Source organism: Protopterus annectens, chromosome 8.part0 (genome assembly GCF_019279795.1).
Source record: "Protopterus annectens isolate FY-2018-M chromosome 8.part0, PAN1.0, whole genome shotgun sequence".
Lineage (NCBI taxonomy): Eukaryota > Metazoa > Chordata > Ceratodontiformes > Protopteridae > Protopterus > Protopterus annectens.
Window position 1 is genome coordinate 791,526,276 of NC_056741.1, and position 24,298 is coordinate 791,550,573.

Sequence of the window (24,298 nt, forward strand, 5' to 3'; positions counted from 1 at the left end):
GCAGTGCTAAGATGCCTAGGGTATTCTGTGAACGAAATAAAGTCCAGTCTAGTACCCTCTCAAGACATGTGCTTTCTGGGTGTGAGACTGAATACAGCAGCCCAGATGGCCTTTTTAACCCGGACAAACAAAAGAGTCTGTCACTTTACTTCCATCAACTATCTCATCAGTCCGTGCTGACTGCAGAGACAGTCCTTCAAGCATTAGGGTTCATGGCATCTTGTATTCTGGTGCTTCCCAATGCCAAACTGCATATGAGGAAGTTACAATGGTATCTCAAAATGTATGGACACAGCACTGCCAGGATTTAGACACTGTCATTCAAATAATACCTTGCCTTCAAAGAGTATTTTTGTGGTGGGCTCAGGAATGTCACCTAAACAAGGGACTCTCTGTGACCCGGCCAGAGGCGAGTCAGATTTTACCGACAGATGCCTCAGACATTGCTTGGGGAGCTCATCTAAATGTAAAGTGGATACAAGACAAGTGGCCTGCCAGACTACAGCATCTACATATCAACATAAAGGAGATGTTAGCAGTCCAGTTCGCATTGCTGGCTTTCAAGGAGTTACTTCTTCCAGGGCAGGTGTTGATTCTAACAGACAACACAACTGTCATGTGGTACTTCAACAAACAAGGTGGAACACATTCTTATCCTCTATGCTGGCATGCAATGATTTTATGGGAGACTGCCACGCTTGCACCTAACTCTTCAGGCAAGGTTTCTGCCAGGAGCACAGAACTCCTTAGCAGATGTGTTAAGCAGACAAATCATGGATCCCCACAAGTGGAAACTGGATCTTCATGTATTTCAGAAATTGACAGTGTCATGGGGAACTCCAGACATAGATCTGTTCGCTTCTCCACTAAACCACCAGCTGCCACAGTTTTGCACAAAGGGGTTTCATCACACAGCTTGGAAAGTGGATGCTCTGTCTTTCAGTTGGACAAACCTTCATCTGTATGCCTTTCCACCTCTGCCTCTTCTTCCAAAGGTACTGTTAAAGGTCAGACAGGACAGGCCAAGGATGATTTTGATAGCTCCAGATTGGCCTCGCAACACTGGTACCCTCTACTACGGAGTCTGGTAAAGAAGCCTCCATGGCCTTAACCTTTGATTCCAAGATCTGTTATCCCAGCAGGACGGTCATCTGCTCAATGTCAAGCTTCACTCTCTTCCTCTGACAGCCTGGCATATTCTGTGTTGAAACACAGCAGGTCTCAACTTCCTCAACAAGTTTTAAATGTGATTATGGAAGCTAGAAGACCTAGTACAAGGAAAGTGTACAGCAAAATGGAAGAGATTTTTATTTTGGAGTAAAGCAAAGAATTTGGAGATTTCTGAGCCTAATTTGAGTATGGCTCTTCAATATCTTACTGAGTTACTGGACAAGGGTCTGTCCTTCTCTTCCATCAAGATTCATGCTGCAGCGATCTCAGCTCACTATGATTGTGACCCACCATTGTTTTCGCATCCTTTGTTCAAGCAGCTTCTTAGAGGGGCTAAGAATATAAGACCCCCACGTAGAGCTCCTACTCCTGCTTGGGATCTCAATTTTGTGTTGGAAATACTTACTCTACAACCTTTTGAGCCTGCGGCTACTGCTGAATTGAAATATTTGTCATGGAAGACTGCTTTTTTGTTGGCTATTACTTCTGCAAGAAGGGTGTCTGAGTTGCAGGCCCTTATGGCAGTCGAGCCCTTTTTGTTTTCCATAAGGATAGGGTATCATTACGTACTAATCCTTCCTTTATGCCTAAGGTGGTTTCTAGTGTGGCTTTAAACCATACTATTCATTTGCCTACCTTTTATGCAGACCCCCAAAATAAAGGGGAAAAGATTTTGCATACTTTAGATGTACACAGGCAATTGCGTTATTACTTAAGCAGGACTAAGGATTTTAGGCAGTCTCAGCAGTTGTTTGTTTCTTTTGCTTTGAGTTCGCAGGGCAAGCCTGTGTCAAAACAAACTATTTCTAGGTGGATTGGCTTTTGCATTGCATTTTGTTATTCCCATCATGGCAAGGAGGTTCCAGCTGGGATTAGGCCTCATTCCACTAGGGCTACTGCCACTTCAACAGCATTTCTACGGGGTGGCAACTAAGGATATTTTGGAAGCAGCTACTTGGAGTTCAGTGCATACTTTCTCTAAGCATTATCACCTTCCTATCTACTCTAAGTCTAGGGCTGGTTTTGCCACAGCTGTTTTGCAAGGCATGTTGTCAGCTCCTGCTTCTTTATGATTTGCCAGCCTCCCTTACCTCTGCTTTGGGATTCTACCCAATAGTAAGGACTGCAGCAATGGAAGACGAAGAACATAGTACAGTTTTGTACCTACCATAAATGTAGATGTTCGAGGATTCCATTGCTGCAGTCCAATTTACCTCCCTCCTTCCCTCTGTGTTTAGGGGTGGATGTGTAGGTGATTTACCTGCTTATATATTTGTATATATTGTTCATGTTTTGGTGCAGGTATTTTGGGCCTTGTCTTTTTAGGGTCTTCTGACATCTGGGGCAAGAAAAGACTGAGGATATGACGCCGGTCATGCGCATTAGTACCCTGACGTACTGACGTCAGTCTAATGCGCCCTGACCGACGTCAGCCTTATACTCTGGTATTCGGGCCGACTGGATGCGGACTATACCCAATAGTAAGGACTGCAGCAATGGAATCCTCGAACATCTACATTTATGGTAGGTACAAAACTGTACTTTTTTCCTGGAGCACCCATCCACAGAGGCACTTTGGAAATGCATGTGCAAGGGGAAGCATGTGGACCTGCCACAGGAGTCTTTCACTGAGTACACTGATTTTGATGAAGGGAAAATATTCCTCGGGTATCTTTTTGAGGATCTCTCATTTGGGGAGATCCTCAAACTTTTGAGGCAGACAGGTGGTTGGTCCTCTGAAGCCCCATCCCAAGAGGAAAATCAAGTCAAGTTGAGCCAACCTCAGGAGGTATTCTTTATTAATTGGACAAGGCAAAAACATATAAAGAATACCTCCTGGAGTTGGCTCGACATGACTTGGTGTTTTTCTGTGGTTTGAAGTATATTTAGCACTGAGTTCTCCTTTTTGGAATCCTTCCCAAGAGGAGTCTGTGTTCCTCGAGGCCATCAAGTTTGACCTAGCTACATTTTTAGTGGTCCCTCCCACAGATGAGATGGGCAGCCTAATCTCAAAGTGAGCATGGCAGGATCCAGACGTGGCTGAACTAATACTGTATAAACCAAACAAATTTCTTGTATAGCTCAAGGATTGTCCTCATTGGAGCAAGGGGTCCAGTGGTTGACTTTGTGCTAGTGGCAGTGGCCACAAAAAAGGAACTGGCTGAGGAGAGAGGTCTTCTGTCCATCCCTGTAACAGGGGAATCTAGGGCTTTGTACAGGTTTGGGAAATGTTTTTCTACTTGAGGACATTTGCTGTGAGGGTGCTGAACTATCGGGCACACATAATGAGATTTCAGAGGAATTTGCCAATCGAGCTTTCCAAATCTCTTTCAAGGTCAGTTACTGAAGAGGTCAAGAAAATGGTAGACTCTCATCTGGCTACCCTTCAGTCCCTTTCTAGCACCTCAGTGTGCTTGATTTCCAGTGCTGTGGAAGGCTCCACAAGTGCCGCAGGTACAACCATTACCTTAAGGAGATATGCTCTGATGTGGTTATGTGACTTTGTGAACCACTTCAAAATGTCCTTTATAAATGCCACCTTTTAATGGTTCGACTGTCTTTGGACCAAAAGACAGGAGTACAGTTTCAAGGAGTGAAAAAGATGTGAAAACTCTGCCATTAGAATACAGTATTCTACACCCCAGAGATCCTTCTGCAGGAACCAGAAAGGTGGCATACAACTGTTTTTGTGGAAGTCCTAGTGGTTTTCCTCTTACAATCCTGAAGAGGCCCCCCCCCCCCATAGCAGAGACAGGATATCTAAAGATGGACATCACCTCTGTTGCATAGAAGGTCTGCAAAATCAAGGCTTCCTGGGACCATTCCCTACAAAGCCTTATCAGTACTTCTGAATGTTTGCTGTATTTCTCTGGAAGGAGTCATGTGGGGGGGTTGCTTATCTCTGCACCCAAAAGCGTAGGCATTCATCACCAAAGATGCTTGGGTGCAGAAGGTTATCTCCAGAGGCTATTCAATTCCCTTCATTTGCTCCCCTTCATGAAGGAAACTCCCAGATGTTTCAACAGGTAACTGAAATGTTGGGACTCGCTGGAGCGCACCCTGAAATGGAGAGACTGAAGGGCTAAAAGAATGGACTTGCATATACTAAGTCTGAGATGCCATTTCCCGGAATATTCACCTTTCTCAGAGGTGTGGCGATCTCTGAGTTGATATATGTAAGTTTAGGGGGTGTGCAGGGGTGGATTACCTCCCCCCACCACAAAAAAGTAGTTTTAAGGAGAAGAGCAATTTTCAAGCTTCACTGTTCTGGGTTTTAGGTCTTTTTTTCTGCTTGTTGTGTGCATGTTGATTACTGATATTTCAGTAAGAGAGCCCTGCCCACCCTCTCAAAGAGCAGCTGCCATAGAAATAAAGCTGCTGGACAAATGAGTCATCCAGGAGGGTCTTGCCAGACCAACATGAATCCAGAGCTTACTTAAGATTCTTTTTGTTGCAAAAAAAAAGGGGAGGGGGGCCTCAGGATCTCAGTCATCTCAATCATTATGTCAAAAAGACAAAAGCTTTGGATGGTCATGGTTCAGTCTGTCCTTCCCTTGTTGAGGAACAACAACTGGATTTACTCGATATACCTTATTACCCTATTATGATGGGCAGGCAATCCAGAAGATTTCTCCGCTTCTGACTGAGAACCAGACATTTTCAGTTAAGGGAAAAAAATAACACAAGGAGCAGAGCGGAATGCTGCAATATCTTTTAATATAAACTGCTTTTGGTACCTCGGCTACAATGCCTTCAAGAAATATTTTACAATAAAAGCTGCAGCCTTTTTATACAAATTGAGTTAAGTAATTAAGAAATTAATTAATCAATCGGTTAACATCAGTAGGCATCACTAAAACCCCAAAACCCAGATTCCAATACAAATTCACAGCGGTGCTTAAAAAGACATGCTGAAATACATATGCTTCCTCTGTAGATAACAAATTACATACCAAAATTAACATCTAAATTCAACCCCCCCAAGGATAAATAGTCCCAAAACTGACAATAAATCTAGTTTCCAAATGTAGTAACTTTTGTATAAAATCATTCACATTAGCTTCTTGCTTAGCTAAAACACTAAAGAAAAAACTTTCTACGTTGCCATTGTGTATAGAATAAAAATGATGAGCCACTGGGCTTTCCAGCCTAACATTTCTTATATCACCTAAGTGCTCTAAAATGATTAATTTGACTTTCCTTTTAATCTGCCATGTGTACCATTTCAAAAAAACGACTAAACTGAAAATAAAAATACCAAGCAGCAGCAACCAGATAAAAAACGGCATGGACTGTTTATTCAAAGTATTCGCTTTCGGCTGCAATAATATACAGCCTTCCTCAGACAAAGTACAAAGCCACAGCATTACACTGGGCTTAAGTAATAATTCAGTCCACTTCAGATATGTAAAGATTCCTGGGACTACTTGGAAAATCTTAGTAAAATTGGATATAATTCAGCGTATGTGTTTCTGGTAGTAGATATAAAAGATCTATACACTGTAATTCCACACCATCTTGGAATAGATTGGACCAGGAATTTTATGCTTACTAAAAATGCTTCTTCTGCGCAGATGTATGTTGTGGAGACCCTCCTGGAAATAGTTTTATCCAATAACTTTTTAGTGTTTAAGAATCAATTTTACTTACAAAATACTGCAATTGCCATGGGTTCACCATGCGGGTGTAGCTTTGCTAATAGTGTAATGGCATTGTGGGAACATCAATTTTTGTTTAATAATGAATTATATCAACAACATGTCACTTGGTATGCAAGATACCAAGATGATATGCGTTTCATTTGGAATGGTTCACCGGATTTAATTTCTGACTTCATGGACAGCATTTCAATTATGACTGACTTCTTGGAGTTTACATACTCTGAGTATGGAAGAAATGCACTTTTTAGATGTAACTATATCTAAGGATAGGGTTAACAACAAGTTTAAATCTTTTATCCATAGAAAACCAACTCACTCGAATAGTTACCTTCACTTTTCAAGTTGTCACCCTTTCCATCAAAAAAGAAGTGTGGTTAAAGGACAGCTTGTTAGGGCTGTCAGGATGATATCAGAGGAGGCTGACTTTCTTAGAGAATGTGATAATATAGGCAAAATGTTCCTGTGTAGAGGCTACCCACATAATTTAATAAAACAGTTACAGGAGGAAGTGCAGACCAAAAGACAAAACGGTCATTTTAAGCCATTGTTGGGAGGTGCATTATTGGATAGGTTGACAAAGTTGGGCACAAATAATAATAATAATGGTTTGGTATCAAACAATATTACTTTTTTGTTCACGTATAGCTTTGATTTCCAGGCTATTAGGGATATATTGACTAAAAATTGGAATATCATTTTGGAAGACAGAGCATTAGCTAAAACATTGGGCACGCATCCAATGTTTGCATATAGAAGGGGTTCCAACTTAAAAGCAATTGTGGAAAAAAGTAGGAATACTAGTAAACAAAAAATATTTGGTATGCGAAGATGTGGAATGTGTACCCAGTGTAAATATGTTGCAGCTTGTAGTAAAATCAATATTAATAAATTAAATATTTCCATCCAAGAAAACTTTAATTGTGAGTCAAGTGGGGTGGTTTATGTTGCTGTTTGTGAAAAGTGTCCTTCCTTTTACATTGGCAAAACAGAGAGGAAACTGAGAAAGTGAATTTATGAACATTTATATGCCATAGGAAGGAACGATTTGACAAACGCATTAGCTAGGCACATTCTTGAATATCCAGAACATTGTTTCCTATTTTCTGTTATTCATCAGGTTAATACTGACATTAGAGGTGGGCCCTGGCACCTCCATTTAGAAGAGCAGGAGCTGTTTTGGCAAGTTAGAACATCTGCACAGCTACCACCAGGGCTAAATGGTGTTGCCTCTATTAAGTGTATTTTGAAATTAAAAGCCTTACGTAGATAAATTAGTAGGCAATGATGCCTTCTTAGTAAGGTTATTAAATAATATGGTTGGTGGTGGTTTATATTTATATTTACATTTAAATATATATATATATATATATATATATATATATATACATATATATATATACATATATACATATATATATTTATATACATGTTGAGTGTTTTTTATTATATATTAAATTTAAATAATTTTGTTTCATTGTATTTTATCTGATATTCATACTTATGTTTTTATATAGTTATATATTTATATATGAAAATGTGTAGGGGTCATACTAATTATGTATAAGTTTTATGAATTTGCTAATTGTTTAGGTCAGCTGAAGTGAATTGAATTATTATTTAAGCCCAGTGTAATGCTGTGGCTTTGTACTTTGTCTGAGGAAGGCTGTATATTATTGCAGCCGAAAGCGCTTACTTTGAATACTTTGTATAAACAGTCCGTGCCGTTTTTTATCTGGTTGCTGCTGCTTGGTATTTTTATTGCCATGTGTACCATTTCATAGGAGAACACCCTCAGCCCAAAATGTAGACCACTCCATATGAATCGCACTCAAAATGTCCCCTGGCCAAGAATTTCCTTCCATTGATGTATGTGCCATTTAATTTTCTTATCTTGCTGCACACTTTACATTTACCATAGGGAAATGAACCCACCTCCCCTCTTTCCTCCATCTGTATTTTCACACTCAATTCTTTAAGATTGAGAAACTTCCCATAGAAAGAAGTAACTTTCTCGGGGAACAGTTTACCCACCATACCATCCTTACTGATCACTGGCCATAGCTTATTAACGAGCCCTCTAAGAATATCTGAAAAAGGGGAAAATTTATTCACAAAAAATATAGCACCCTTCTCATCCACAAGATGTCCCTTATTTCTACCAAACCTCAAACTATTCATATTCCTCGTGTGACCCTGAACACCGTAAGTGTTCCAACACTTATCCCCTGTAACATTGCTCATTGCCTTCTGAATGGATGTGTGTGAGTACCCCTTCTGGAGCAGTTTATCCTTAACCTTTCCAAATTCCAATCCTAACTGCTCCTTATCAGAAGTATTAGTAAAGATATGTCTAAATTCCCCATATGGAAGTGAATCTATTAAGTGGGGTGGATGCAAACTGCTTGCCTCCAAAAAATTGTTGCCTGCAGTTTCCTTATGAAGTGGTTTACACTGAGGCTTGTCATTACAGTCCACATATAATTCCACATCAAGAAATTGCATAATCCTACCATGAGTCCTGTAGGTGAATTGTAGGCCACAAGAGTATTTGCTCAAAACCTCCATAAAACCATCAAAATCTTGAGGATCACCCCCTACACACACAAATTAAATCATCAATGTATTGTTTGTACATCACCACCTTACTAGCATAAAACTATGTGGGACAAACAAATTCTCAAAATATGACACAGAATTGCATATGACGGAGCAAATGAAGCACTCATAGCAGTGCCCTCAATTTGCAAAAAATACTTGTCAAAAACAAAATAATTGTGTGCAAGTACAAATTCTAATAACTGGCCAATAAAAGACATATGGAGACCTTCGCTTAACATTCTCACTATGGCCTCCAACCCCTGTTTGATGTTGGTATATAAGGACTTAACATCTACACAAGCCCAGTAACAATTGTCCTGCCACTCAATATTCCCTACACATTCCAACAGCTCCGTGGTGTTTTTAATATGAGATTGTACCCTGGGGAGATAAGTCTTTAGTTGAGAGTCCAAGAAAATGCCAACATTTTGTAAATAAGCCCCCATCCCTGAAACAGTTGATCTCCGTGGGGGTTTAGACAAACATTTATGGATGTTAGGAATAACAAAAAATCTGTCATTCCTTTGAATTTTAACAAAAAGTTTTTTCACACCTGAAGAGGAAAAAAAAAACCTTTCTCCCCTTTCAAGCAACTCCAATAATAAGGAATTAAGTTCACACCGTGGACTAGAGTGTAATCTTTGATAGACCTTATTGTCAGACAGCAACTCATAAGCCATATTGTTGTAATCTTTTCTGAACATAATTACCCAATTGCCCCCCTTGTCAGCCTGTGTAAAAACATATTGATCACTTAAGCAACGCAGTTGCTTCAAAGCAAGCCTTTCCTTTTTATTTAAATTGAAATGTGAAGTTGTTAAATCTCGCCATTTATTCTCACTGATGGGTTGGGAGCTGATCCTTGGCTCCGACACAGCCGATAGCAAAGCTCAAGGTTTGGCAGTAGCTCGAGACCAAGCCCCTTATCCCACAATGCACTGCTGGAATTAACTCAGATCTAGTTTGCCGTGACAAGAGAGATCTTGGTGATCCAGCTAGCTCGGACCATTTGTGAAAAAAAATAGCAAGTTTTGATTAAGTTTTTCTTTTTTCTCTTGGATTTTTTCATATAGACAGTTTGAGTGTTAGTGTTAAAAATTTTATTAATAGAATCAGTAGTTTCTGATAGTTAGTGCCCTGTTGGCTTAGTTGTTTTGTGTGGGCCTTTTAGCCCTATTTAGAGTTAGTAATCTCTATTTTCTTATAGTCAGTTTTTTTTCTCAGTGGGCCTGTTTAGCTCTGTATTTGTAAATTTATAGTTTAACTGTCATAGATAGTGTCTGGTTTGGGCTTAGTTGCTTTCCTTAGTGTGAGTCTTTACAAGGGAAGTAAGGACTTCACTCTATTAGTTTCAGCATACTGGTTTTTGTTTTCTACTATTTACTATGTCGGATGACGAGGAAAAGTCCCATCCTAAATCGGGATTCAAGAAATGCCCAGATTGTGGGCAGAAAATGTCCGTCACTGACAGACACATTCAATGTGTTTACTGTTTGGGGGCTAAACACCTCCAAGACACTTGCAGCATTTGCCATTCCTTTTCTTCAGGAGTCCTCTTGGAGAAAAGGAGGAAGCTAATTGACAGGGGATTACTGCAGCATTCCTTTTCTGAGGTGTTGCGTAGCCGTGAAGATACTAGCATGTCTTCCAAATCCTCCAAATTGGATCCCAAAATTGCAAAAAAAGCAAAAACTTCAGAGGGAGGGTCATCGGTTCCACAAACCTCGGAACTGAGTGTCCCTTTGATTCGGAGCCAGCTTCCAGTATTGGAGCCGGTCTCTGAGGTTCCCTCTTCTCCTCTGCTCCAGTCAGCACCTTTGGTGCATTCATCTAAGTCTTCAGTCAACCTTTCGGATTTGGACATGGATTGGCTAGTGCAGAAGCTTTCACAGTCACCAAAACTTGCCAAATTGTTGTCGGCCCCGACCAGCTCGTTGGTGCCGAAGACCATTGAACCAGATTTGTCTACTCCTCCTCCGAGCTGTACTGGACCCCCGGAGCTGAAGGAACCCAAACCGATGATTGTCGAACTCTTGGAGTCGATACCCGCACTGGTGTTATTGACTCCATCTACTCGGATGTCCTCGGCGCCGACCAAGGACTCTAGGAGCCGACACTCTCCCATCGGGTCCAGGGAGGATAGTCGGGCCGATTTGTTGGTGCCAACTCTTCCTCTCGGGGCTTCGGCTCGAATGAGCTCAGCTCCTATCTCGGGCTTGGAGCCCATGGTTTTGGTGCGGGAGGATCGGACGACCCTTTCAGGTCCGTCTACTCCTTCTCGTCGGAGCCATAGCGCCTTTGATGCTATGAGGAGAGTCCTGTTTCCCAAGACAATGCCAGCATTGGTTCGGCCTTCCCTCTTCCCTCAAGCTCCTGTGTCTGCTTCTTCGTCTACCGGTCCCCCTAAGCGTAGAGACCCTGAGCCTCAAGTACCCCCACAGGGTGTCCCCTGCTCTTCTGAGACCTCCCCAGATCCCCCCACTGAGGAGGTGCCCAGGAAGAGACTGTGCAAGAGGAGGCAATTAGGCTCCCCACAGGAGTCTTTGACATCGGACATGGACTTGGATGAGTCAGAAGGGTCCCCTCGATCCCCCTCTGAGGATATCTCCTTTGCGGAGATATTAGAGATCCTTAGTCAGAGGGGCGATTGGCAGTCCAATACCTTTACTTAGGACGAGTTTGTGCTCTTGAAGGCTTTTGGGTCTCAACCTTCCACTTCTTGGGTGTCTCCGCTTTACGACGAGCTCATGGAACTGATCTCTCTTAAGGCGTGGGAGTCACCTGAGGCCATGGAACCTGTCCCTCGCAAGCCAGATAAATTCATGTCTGCCCCAGTGGACAAGCCATTTTTGAACAAGGGAGTGCCTGTTGATGCCATGGTGGTAGCTGCAGCCACCAAAAAGGAAGTGTCTGAAACATCCGCATCTATCCATCCTCCTAACAGAGATTCTAGGATAATGGATAGATATGGAAAATGCATGTTTAGTTCAGCAACTTTTTCTCTGCGATCACTGAACTACTTAACCCATTTTACGAGACTACAAAGAGATCTCCTGAAAGAGCTAGGCGATACTCTCCAGGGTACGGTAGCTTCTGGACTGGCCGACAAAGTCAAAGCACAGCTCTCTACCCTAAACTCAGTTGTAAACTCATCCATTCCTTTGCGGAACCCTTTAAGTCTTCCTTTATCAACACCCCATTCAATGGCTCATCACTGTTTGGGCCTAAAGTAAAGGAAACTGTAACCAGGTGTGAGCAGGAAGGCAAGACCTTATCTGCCGTTGGAGTCCATTTTTCTACCCCTACCCGGCCCTACCCCAAGGGCCCTAGGGGGAGGGAAAATGTGGTTCCGAAAAGCACAGGGAGCCTTTCAGGACACGTGGAGATACCCCCTCTAGAGGCAGATGGGGTTATAATGGAAGCCGCCGCCCCTGCAGCAGAGGGGGTCCGCAGCAACATGGTGAACAGGGGTCAGTTCTCTGGTCAACCCTACCAGTGCCCTTGAAAGGGGGCCCAGCTGTTCGGCTCTGGAGGCAGTCGGGGATCGCTTGTCTTTGTACCCAGAAGCCTGGATAAACATAACATCAGATACATGGGTACAAAGCATCATTTCCAGAGGATATTTCATACCATTCTCTACCCCTCCCATTCCTGTAAACAGAATCCCAGATGTTCCACCCAGTCTCAGGGAACAAGCAATTGTAGAGGTCCACAAATTGCTAGAAAAAAAGAGTCATCCAACCAGTCCCAGCAGTTTGATTCAGAACTTACTCAAGATTCTTTTTGGTACCAAAGAAAACAGGGGACTGGAGTCCTATCTTGGACCTCAGCAGACTCAACCAGTTCGTAAAGAAAGAGAAGTTCCAAATGGTCATGCTTCAGTCCATTCTTCCCTTCCTAGGGAAAGGCAATTGGATGTGCTCCGTAGATCTCAAGGACGCATACTATCACATAAAGATGAACAGATGCTCTGTTTCTGGCCAACCATTACCAGTTTCGAGCCCTGCCCTTTGGTCTCACTACAGCCCCCAGAGTGTTCAACAAATGCATGGCAGTGGTCACAGCTCACCTGAGGCGTCTAGGATTCCAGGTGTTTCCATACCTAGACGATTGGCTCCTCACCGCTACATCCAGGCATCAATTGACCCAGGTAACACAATACACTATGACACTCTGCCATCAATTAGGCATTACAATCAACTTCGAAAAGTATGCCTTATCGCCATCGCAGCATACCATTTTTATAGGAGCATAGTTAGATACCTCAACTATCACTCTACGTCTTCCAATCGAAAGAGTCTCACTTTTCCACCAACACGTCAGCTCACTGGTGTCAAAGAACAAAGCTACAGCGGCAGAGGTCTTGAAGGTCCTAGGTTTGATGGCGGCAGCAATCCTGGCTATACCACTTGCAAGGATGCATATGCAAATTCTTCAATGGCTCCTCTTTGCTCAGTGGTCTTACCAGAAACTACCGATGCACCACATGATTCTCATCACGGATTCTTGCAAGAGAGACCTTCGGTGGTGGTTGACGTCTCTTCATGTCACACTCGAAAGACCCTGTCCCCCAGTAGCCACGGACGCTTCCCTGATATGGTGGGGGGGGGGGGCATTTTCAGGGAAAGACTGCCCAAGGCATATGGACGGATCACATCTGCATATCAATGTTCTAGAGTTGAGAGCGGTACTTCTGGTGTTGCAGTACTTTCAGGACTCTCTTCCTCTAGGAACTATTGCAGTTCAGACGGACAACACGTCAGTAGTCTGGTACTTGAACAAGCAAGGTGGAACCAAGTCTTACCCCCTTTGTCGGGAAGCCCTTGGGGTCTGGCAGTGGGCTGTGTCATCCCAGCGTTTACTGTTAGCAATGTACATCCCGGGGAAATCCAACATGATAGCGGACAAGCTAAGCAGGGCAATATTGCTCCCTCACAAGTGGTCTCTCAAACAACAGGTTGCGGAGTTGATTTTCCATAAATGGGGTCAGCCTTGCTGTGACCTCTTTGCCAGCCACATCAATTCAAAATGCAGAAACTACTTTGCCCTAATTCCACCTCCGGGACATCCCCCGAGAGATGCACTCTTACACGATTGGCCCCCAGGTCTCTCTTATGCATTCCCACCCTTCCCATTGATATTCAGATTTTTACAGAAAGCAAAATCACTGGGAAGGACTGTTATCCTCATAGCCCCCTACTGGCCTCAAAGGATTTGGTTCCCGTTTCTCCATCACCTGTTGGAAGATCCATGGATCCTGGACCAAGTTCCGGACCTTCTGACGCACCCATCAGGGGACCTCCATCCTTCCCTGCAGTCCCTGAAACTGACTGCTTGACTAATCCACTTCCCCTAATTGCCAGGCTTCATTCAGTTTCAGAAGATACAAGACAAAAATCTCTTGTCTTCTCACAAGCCATCCACCAGGAAATTATACGGCAGTAAGTGGAAAAGTTTCTCAATCTGGGCCAACACACAGAAATTTGATCCTTTCCGAGCTCTGCTATCATCCATTTTAGAATTCTTGACAAAGATTTTTCAGGAAGGGGCAGCAGCTGCTACAGTTCGAGTCCAGTTAGCTGCTGTCTCAAATTTCCACCTTGGATTTGGTGGCTCGAATGTTATGGGCCATAAGTTATCTAAAACTTTTCTTAAAGGTGTTCTTCACATGAGACCTCCTGTCAAAATTCCCTATTCTCCCTGGAATTTGAACTTTATGCTGTCTCATATTATTCTTCCTCCTTTTGAACCAGCATCTTCTTGTGATCTCAAATAGTTATCCTGGAAAACTATTTTTCTAGTGGCCATTACTTCTGCCTGCAGAGTGTTAGAACGTCAAGCATTATCTGTCAGACCACCTTACATGATTTTCCATGCTGATAGAGTATCTCTCAGAACAAACCCCTCATTTTTGCCTAAAGTCTGTTCTGAATCCAATATCAATCAGGTCATTGAGCTTGCCAGTCTTTTTTCCCAACCACTCTTAACAAATTGGAATACATGCTGCACAAACTTGATGTACACAGACAGCTCAGATTTTATCTTGACAGAACTAAGGATATTAGGAAATCAGATCAATTTTTGTATCCTTCTCAGAAGCCAGAAAAGGTAATCCAGTGGCTAAAACAACTTTATCTAAATGGTTGTCAGATTCTATATCCTTTGTTTATGTGAATGCGAGCATGCCATTGACACACAAACCTAAGGCTCATTCTACCAGAGCCATTTCTACGTCTTCTGCCTTTCAAGCTAAATTGCCCCTTGACAATATTTGCGCTGCAGCCACTTGGTCTAAGCCTCATACCTTTATCTCCCATTACAAAATAGATAAGGCTTCCAGGGACAGGTCTTCCTTTGGTTCCATGGTACTGAAGAACGTACTTCCATGAGCCACCCAAGATTGAGGGTGCTGGGGACGCTACCCATCAGTGAGAATAAATGGTGAGATTTAACAACTTCACATAAAGAAGTTATGTACTGACCATAACGTTCCATGTGAGTTGTTTATCTCGCCTTTATTCTCACGTCCCTCCCTCCTTCCCCCTCCTGGCTGACAGTTGACTTAGAGGCTAGTACCATCCTGGTTATTCAATATTTCTTCTTCCCCTTCTGGAAGTGCTTCCTTGTAGAAATAAATAAAAGGGTGTATATATATATATATATATATATATATATATATATATATATATATATATATATATATATATACACACACACACATATATATATATATATATATATATATATATATACACACATATATATATATATATATATATATATATATATATATACTATCAGCAAACAAGATCTGAGGTAATTCCAGCAGTGCGTTGTGGGAAAAAGGGCTTGGTCACGAGCTACTGGCAAACCTTGAGTCAAGGATCGGCTCCAAACCCATCAGTGAGAATAAAAGCGAGATAAACAACTCACATGGAACATTATAGTAAGTACATAACTTTTTTTTTTTTTTTTTTTAGCTTTCTTCAAAAATATCAGAAAATTCAGCCTCCACCTGCATGCAGAGAGCCATTTCAAATGTGTTAATTGCCACAGAAGTTTTTGGTGGTGAAAACACACTAACATAAGGAACTTTTGGGACATTCAACTTTCCATAACCAGTTACATATTTAAAATTTGAATTGCTAACACAAGACTCATCACAAGACATATTGAGTTCATCATAACATTGCAAAATGCCCACCAAAGGGTTATCTTGAATAGACATGTCCAGCAAAGAATCATCCCCTTCTCCTGCATTAATGAAATCATACAACTGTTTGTAAGAAAAAAATAAAGTAGACAAATCCGTGGGAACAAATTTAGTGCCTCTTAAAAGCACGTTCCTAGCTTCATAAGACAATTCTAGATCAGTTAAATTTAACGATATTTAAATTTTCATTCTCATTACACAAAGCAGTATTCACATTGCCCTCATTGGAAACGTAAGCTCATTCAGTGAGAACAGTTCTTGAGCAACATAAAAAGTCCTCCTTTAACTCTACGGCAGGGTTTAATTTCTTCTTCCCTTTCCCTGTTTTTTTTTTCCTCGTCCCTTACCTTGAACAGGACTTTCGGGATGACCTACACCTGCTGCTTGCTCTGATGTACCAGATTCAGCATTTAAATCCTGAAATGAAATGCTCTTTCGGCTGTTCGTCACTGTTTCACTGGATGAGAAGAATGAATCACGCGATGAGTGTGATCTATTCCCCTTGCCAACTGCAGACTCACGCCCCCTTCTGCCTTTTCATTGCCAAGAAAAGTATTATTTTTATAATCACTAATGTTTGTACATAATTTTTTCCTTTTAGGTTCATAGGTTGGTACCAGGCTTTCGGCCCTAGGGCCTATACAAGCCTTAGCCATAACAACAGTCAATTACCTCAGCTTCAATCTTGGCCACACGGGCCTTGATGTCCTTCATATTAGTAGAAAATGCAATTTCTGAGGTCTCTAAAATCAAGGAATCTAGCAGTTGCAGAATGCCCATATGGACTTTTTCATGGGCTCTAGTATTGCGTTTAGTCAAGATTTTAAGCCAACCAATAGTACATTGAAGAGAAACAGTCTTCCACTCTTCAAGGAAGTCTGTCTCATCTTCTGAAAAGTCAAATGCTGCTAAGCGATCCACCCATAGCCCAGGGTAATGTTCAAATTCACATTTCAAGACATCTGATGTCATAAAATAAAGTAATTTCTTTAGTTAACAACCTTTCCAATTGCTCATTTTTAGCAGTCGAATGATTATTACCCACAGTCCAAGGATCATTGAATGCAGACTTGTCATTCCTCTCCTTCTAAAAATCTGTGCAGGTAAATTTGTCTGAATCAAACTGGGTTCTAAACACTCCAGGAACTGCTGATGCTCCTTCCAACGACATACTGCCACCAAAAAACTGATCAAAACACTCCAAAACAAAAAATACCACAAGGAGCAGAGCAGAATGCTGCAGTATATTTTAATATAAACTGCTTCTGTTACTTCGGCTACAGTGCCTTCAAAGAATATTTTACATTAAAAGTTGCAGCCTTTCTATACAAATGGGTGAAATAATTAAGAAATTAATCAATTAATTAACATCAATAAGCATCACTAAAACCCCAAAACCCAGATTCCAATACAAATTCACAGCGGTGCTTAAAAAGACAGTGCTCAAATACATATGCTTCCTCTGTAGATAACAGCAAATTACATACCAAAATTAACGTCTTGAGTATTTTCAGTTAAGGGACCTGTCCTTTGGTGTCACCACAGCCCCTTGATGTTCAAGTGCATGGCAGTGGGTGCAGCTCATCTGTGACTGCAAGGGTTCTGAGTGTTCCCCTACCTCGACGACTGGCTTATTTCCATGCCTACCAGGGATATTCTGCACTCCAGGAAGTCCTTGCTTCTTCCATGCACTTATCTGCGTGTTGTTATGAATCTAAACAAATCCAAGATTCTTCCATTTCAGGCAATAGAGTTCATTGGGATGCATTTGGACACAACTGATCAGTTTGCGCAACATCCAGACAACAGGTTGATAATCCTACAGAGTCTAGCATTACATGTCATTTCATGCAGGATGCCACCTGCCAGACTGTTAATTCAGCATGTGAGAGTGTTCAATCTCGCCTTTGTTCTTACACATGGATTCGGAGCTGATCCTTGGCTCCGTGTCGGCCGCTTGCAAGCTCTGCATCGAGAAGAAGCTCGAGATCACCTAATACCCACAATCCCCCTCTGCCTTTACCTCAGATCTAGTTTGCCGCTGCAGCGTTCGCATCACTGGGTCGAGCTCGAGCACCTGAGATAAGATTTAGAATTTTATTCTTGTATTTTTTCTTGGTACTTTAGTGTTATAAGCTGTTTAGTGATATTTTGTGTGAGTGTGGTAAGGTATAAGGGAATCTCGGTACCTTTAAGTTTTAAAACTTAGTTAGAGTTCTCTTCGGGGCCTACCACCCCTTATTGGATTTGACAACCGGATTGACTTTCACTACTGGATTTGACAATTTTACCGGACTTGACTTTTTACTGGATTTGACTATTTTTCTACTTATTGAAAAGGCCAAATCAGGGTTCAAGCGTTGCCAATGTGGGCAAAAAATGTCAGTAACTGACAATCATAGTTCCTGTGTCTACTGTCTTGGCCCTCTCCATCTGCAAGAAGACTGCTCTATTTGTCATTCTTTCAGTGGGAGGGTCATGACAGATAGGCGCAGGAAACTAATGGACAGGGGTTTATTAAAACCTTCCTTTCAGGAGGCTCTGGATGCTTCTGACCAGGCATCTAAGTCCTCGAAGGAATCGAAGACGTCGGAGCCCAAGTCATCGGCTCCGAGCTCTTCGACTAAAGTTAGATCACCGGTTCTACAGACTTCGGGGCCGAGTGTTCAACTGTTGGCAGTTTCCGAGCCTCGAGTCTTGGAACCGGTGATGGAGCTCCCTCCCTCGACACTATTGAGGTCGGCTCCGTCTTCGGTTCCTTCGACCCGTTCTTCTAAGCTCTCCGATATCGATGTGGACCGTGTGGTGCAGAAGTTATTGGAACATTCGGCCCTGTCCAAACTTATCTCGGTTTCCACCCAGTTGGTGTCGAAACTTGAAGGCCTCCCATTATCTCCATCCCTTCCTCCTCCGAGACCTGTCCAGTCTTTGGAGCCGGAAGAGGTTGATCTACTGATTGTGGAGCCCTCGGTGCCAGAACCGTCCTTTTCTCGGTCTGCTCCTTTCACCTCGACTCCGCCGGATCCGGTACCGGAGTCTCGGAGCCGACGATCCGTCCTGGTTCCGGGGCCGAGAGTCGAACCGACGTTTGTTCCGACTCTTCCTCCGGGCCTCGGCGGATCGATTCGCCGTCCTCGGGTCGATACCTTCGGTGCCTGTCTCGGGATTCTTCCCATTTCTTCGGAACCGGGAGATTCCTCGACTCGGGACCCAGGGGCCTTCGATCTCATGAGGAAGGTGTTGTCTACCCAGACAACCACATCAGTAGAAGCAGCCTCTCCTCCCCATAAAGGACCGTTATCTTCCTCTGCACCAACGGCCACATCCAAGCGCCGAGCACCGGTGTCTCAGCCATCCCTGGAGGGTGCCCTCTTCCACGGAGGCTTCTTCGGATGCTCCCCGAAGAGGTCCCTAGGAAAAGATTGTGTAAGAGGAGACACTTAGATTCTCCACAAGAATCTTTAACATCCGATACTGACTTGGATGAGTCAGAAGGGTCCCCAAAGTCACCTTCAGAAGATGTCTCCTTTTCTGACATCTTGGAGATCCTGAAGCAGAGAGGTGATTGGCAGTCCTCCCCTTCTGAGGATGAGTCAGTCTTGCTGAAGGCATTTGGTGCTCGCCTTCCTCCTCCTGGGTCACTCCGCCTCGATGAGTTAATGGAATTGATTGCTCAAGGGCGTGGAGACACCTGACATGGTGGAACCGGTCCCTAGGAAGCCTAATAAGTACATCACTGCACCCCAAGACAAGGCTTACCTCACTAAAGGAGTTCCAGTGGACGCTATGGTGGTGGCAGCGGCCACGAAAAAGGAGATGTCGGAATCTTCCTCATCTGTCCATCCGCCTAACAGAGATTCTAGGACTATGGACAGATACGGGAAGCGCATTTTTAGTTCAGCGGCTTTTTCTATGCGGTCCCTGAACTATTTGACCCATTTTACACGCTTACAGAGGGATCTAGTCAAAGAGTTGGGAGATACCCTCCAGGGTACTACAGATGCTGCGGTCTCAGAGAAAGTGTCAGCACATCTAAATACCCTTACATCCATTGTTAACTCATCCATGAGGCTGATATCATATGCAGCCGAAGGATCGAGTAGGGCAGCGGCTTCAGCGATTGCTCTTCGTAGGCAATCCTGGATGCGCTTATGTTCATTTGCGGAAGCCTTCAAGTCTTCCTTTACTAACGCCCCATTTGATGGTGCCACACTTTTTGGCCCCAAAGTAAAGGAGACCCTTACCCGGTGTGAACAGGAGGGAAAGACTCTGTCTGCTGTCGGAGTCCGTTTTTCCACCCCTTCCAGACCGTACCCCAAAGGGCAACGTGGTGGGAAAATGTGGTTTCGAAAACCCCAAGGATCTTTCCCAGGCACACAGGGTGATGCCCTCTAGAGGCAGAGGAGGGGCAGAGGTGGAAGACGCCGCCCTGGCGGCAGAGGGGTCCGCAAAACCAAGGTGACAGGGATATCCCCTGGAAAACCTTTCCAGCACTCCTGAGAGGAGGCCCGACTGTCCTGCTCTGGAGGCAATCGGGGTCGCTAGCTTTATACCCTCAGGCCTGGCAAAACATTACTACAGACAACTGGGTAAAAAGCGTTGTTACCAGAGGTTACAGAATACCATTCCTATCCACCCCCATTCCAAAGAGAAAACTCCCAGATGTACCGCCCCATCTGCGAGACCCAGCAGCTATAGAAATTTCAAAGCTGCTAGAAAAGAGTCATCCAACCAGTCCCAGCGGACCAAATAGGATTCGGAACTTACTCAAGGTTCTTTTTAGTTCCAAAGAAGACAGGGGACTGGAGGCCGATTCTGGACCTAAGCAACCTCAACACCTTTGTCAAGAAGGAAAAGTTCCGAATGGTCACGCTTCAATTGATCCTTCCATTCCTACAGAAGGACGACTGGATGTGCTCAATAGATCTGAAGGACGCATGCTACCACATCAAAATGGCCAGGGCGTCCAGGGATCATTTGCGCTTCCGGCTGGGAGCCAGTCACTACCAGTTTCGAGCCCTGCCCTTTGGTCTGACCTCAGCCCCCAGGGTTTTCACCAAATGCATGGCAGTGGTAGCGTCTCATCTGAGGCGCCTAGGATTCCAGGTGTTTCCGTATCTGGACGACTGGCTCCTGTCTGCCACCACCCGGCCAACTGATACAGGCCAGGGATTACACCCTACAACTTTGTATTCACCTCGGAATTTCCGAAAATTTCGAAAAATCCTTACTACAGCCATCACAGCATATCTTATTCATAGGAGCGGAATTAGATACGCATCATTTGATTCTAAGGCTTCCTACAGAAAGGATAGTCGCACTTCAAAACAACATTTCTCTCCTTCTGTCGTCCAAAAATCCCCGCAAAGCTGGTTCTAAAGGTCTTGGGTCTCATGGCAGCTTCTCTCATTGCGATACCATTGGGAAGACTGCACATGAGAGTCCTACAATGGCTGCTGTTTGCACAATGGTCGTTCCAACAGCTACCTCTGACACACGAAATTCTGATAACAAACACATGCAAATCACACCTAACTTGGTGGCTTCAGACTTGCAACCTTTCCGGCGGAAGACCATTTGTGCTACCCACACCGTCAGCGACCATAACCACGGACACTTCCCTGATAGGGTGGGGGGGCATCTTTCAGGGACAGACAGTCCAAGGCGAATGGACCAATCTGGAGTACAATCTGCACATCAATGTTCTGGAGTTGAGGGCAGTGTTTTTAGCGTTGCAACACTTTGCTCCCCTTCTTCCTCTAGGGACTATTGCAGTTCAGACAGACAACATGTCCGTAGTCTGGTACATAAACAAGCAAGGGGGAACCAGGTCTTATCAACTATGCAGAGAGGCCATGAGAATTTGGCAATGGGCGGAGTCCACGGGTCGCTTTCTGATCGCAACGCACATCCCGGGGTCATCCAACGCCATAGCCGACAGGCTGAGCAGAGCAATACTGTTGCCTCACAGTGGTCCTCAAACAGTCAATTGCGAACATGATATTTCGCAAGTGGGGCCAGCCTTCCTGCGATCTGTTTGCGTCTCCAATGAATGCCAAATGCAGGAGCTACTTTGCCCTATTACCCCCTCCAGGGAAGTCCCCAGGGACGCTGGTGCACGATTGGCCCCCAGGTCTCCTGTATGCTTTTCCTCCATTTCCCCTGATTGCAAAGTTTCTGCAGAAAGCCAACAACCTTCAGAGGACGATAATCCTCATTGCCCCATTCTGGCCTCGTCAAATTTGGTTCCCCTTTCTCTTGCATCACCGCATTCGGGGACCTTGGATGCTGGACCCAGAGCCAGATCTACTGACTCACTCGTCAGGAGTTCCTCACCCATCTCTCGAATCACTCCATCTAGCAGCTTGGCTGCTCCGCTTTCTAGCCAGGTCTGATTCCCTTACACCGGTTCAGAATATTTTAGTGGCTTCTCATAAAGCTTCTACTACAAAACCTACACCAGTAAATGGAAACGCTTTGTCTTCTGGGCTATTTCACATCATTTGGACCCTGTTATAGCTCCGTTGAACAAGATCTTGGAGTTTTGACAGAATTGTTTCATGAAGGAGCTTCTCCTGCTACTTTAAGAGTGCAATTGGCTGCCATTTCTAACTTTCATGTGGAAGAATGTGGTGCGCCTATTATGGCTCACAGACTTTGTAAAGCTTTTAAAAGGGCCTTTTCATATCAGACCACTAGTTAGAATTCCTACATCACCGTGGAATCTGAACCTTTACTTTCTAAATTGATGTTGCCCCTTTGAACCAGCCTCAGTTTGCCCATTGAAATTTTTATTGTGGAAAACTCTATTCCTGGTGGCCATTACATCCGCTAGGCGAGTGTCGGAGCTTCAGGCTCTTTCTATTAAACACCCTTATTTAATTTTCCACTCTGACAGAGTATCCCTTCGCACTAATCCATCCTTTCTCCCCAAAGTTTGCTCTACTAATAATATTAATCAGTCCATTGAATTACCCACCTTCTTCAAAAATCACTCTAATAGATTAGAGTATATGTTACACAAATTGGATGTCCATAGACAACTCAGGTTTTATTTGGATAGAACAAAAGATCACAGGAAATCTGATCAACTGTTTGTAGCCTTTGCTGACAGCAGGAAGGGTGTAGCAGTTACGAAACGAACTTTTTCCAAATGGCTAACTGATCGTATCACATACGTTTATGAGGCTTCCAATCAAACCTTATCGGTCAAACCTAAAGGACATTCTACGAGATCAGTGTCTACATCCTTAGCTCACGCAGCTCGCTTACCATTAGACACGATTTGTGCGGCTGCTACTTGGGCTAAACCACATACATTTATCTCTCATTACAAAGTGGACAGGGTTTCTAGGGATAGGGCAACCTTTGGTTCCACTGTGCTCAAGAACGTTCTCCCGTGAGTTCCTCAGGATCATGGAGCTAGGGACGCTACCCATGTGTAAGAACAAAGGCGAGATTGAACACTCTCACATATAGAAGTTATGTCCTTACCATAACGTTCCATGTGGAGTGTTCATCTCGCCTTTGTTCTTACACTCCCACCCTTCCCACCCTTAGGAAGAACGTTCGATTTGGTGCCTGGTCTGGAGTATTCTCCTTCTGCAGTTGCAAGAGTTGTATTGTATGATACACTTGTGTGTATATATATATATATATATATGTATATAGATGATCCTTCATTATGTAATTTTTGGTATGTGTGTGTGCTCTCTATGGCTGGTTTGCTTGCAAACTAGATCTGAGGTAAAGGCAGAGGGGGATTGTGGGTATACATAACTTCTATTTCTAGGATCTGTGGCTGCCTTCATCACTTTATTGGTCTATTATATGCTTACCCGTAGGCTTCTTTATTTGCTTGACAGATATTTGCATGACAGACACAACATGGTGGCTTTGGTTGCTGAAAGTATCACAAGATCAATCCTTTATCCCTCCTTCTCCGCATGCCAAAGTGACTACACAAGCTTATCTGTGGTGGGGGGGCCATTACATGGGTAGGGTGATAAAAGGCATGCGGACTTCCTCAAAGGCCAGTCTTCATATCAACATTCTGGAGATGAGAGTTGTTCTCCTAGCTTTGCAGGCTTTTCAGGACACACTACCGTGGGAGTGATTTCTATCCAGTTGGACAACATGTATTTACAAATGGGGAGTGCGCGGTTCTACCCACTATTTCAAGAAGCAGTGCGAGTTTGACGGTGGGCAATATTTTCTGTTTGCTTTCTGATAGCAATGCACAGCCACTGTGCTAACGGACAGGTTTAGCAGGCCTGTCCTCCTCCAACATGAGCAGTCCCCCAATCCAGTAGTGGCGGAGCAGATCTTCTTTCATTAATGACCATGCTGAGATGTTTTCTCCTCCCTTCACAACACAAAATGGAGCAGGTTCTTCACCCCCATCACCAAGAGATGCTGTTACTCGCACTTGGCCCCCGGACTCCTGTACGTCTTTCTCCCTAGTCCACACATCCCCAAATTCCTGCAGAAAACATCAGAGAGGAAGATCACAGTCATCCTGATTGTCCCTTTCTGGCTTCATCAGATATGGTTTTGCTTCCTGTCGCCTCACCTGTTAACCCTTTTTAGGTGCTGTACCCAGATCCAGATCTTCTGTCTCTTGCCCATCCAGAGTGCCTCACCCAGACATTCAAGC

General features: G+C 43.7%; 1 protein-coding gene across 4 annotated transcripts in view; it reads left to right on the plus strand.

The window, feature by feature from the left end:
• The window catches only part of OTUD5 (OTU deubiquitinase 5), a 1,783,333-nt gene that overhangs the window by 1,084,352 nt on the left and 674,683 nt on the right, over positions 1-24,298 (plus strand). The window lies entirely within an intron of this gene.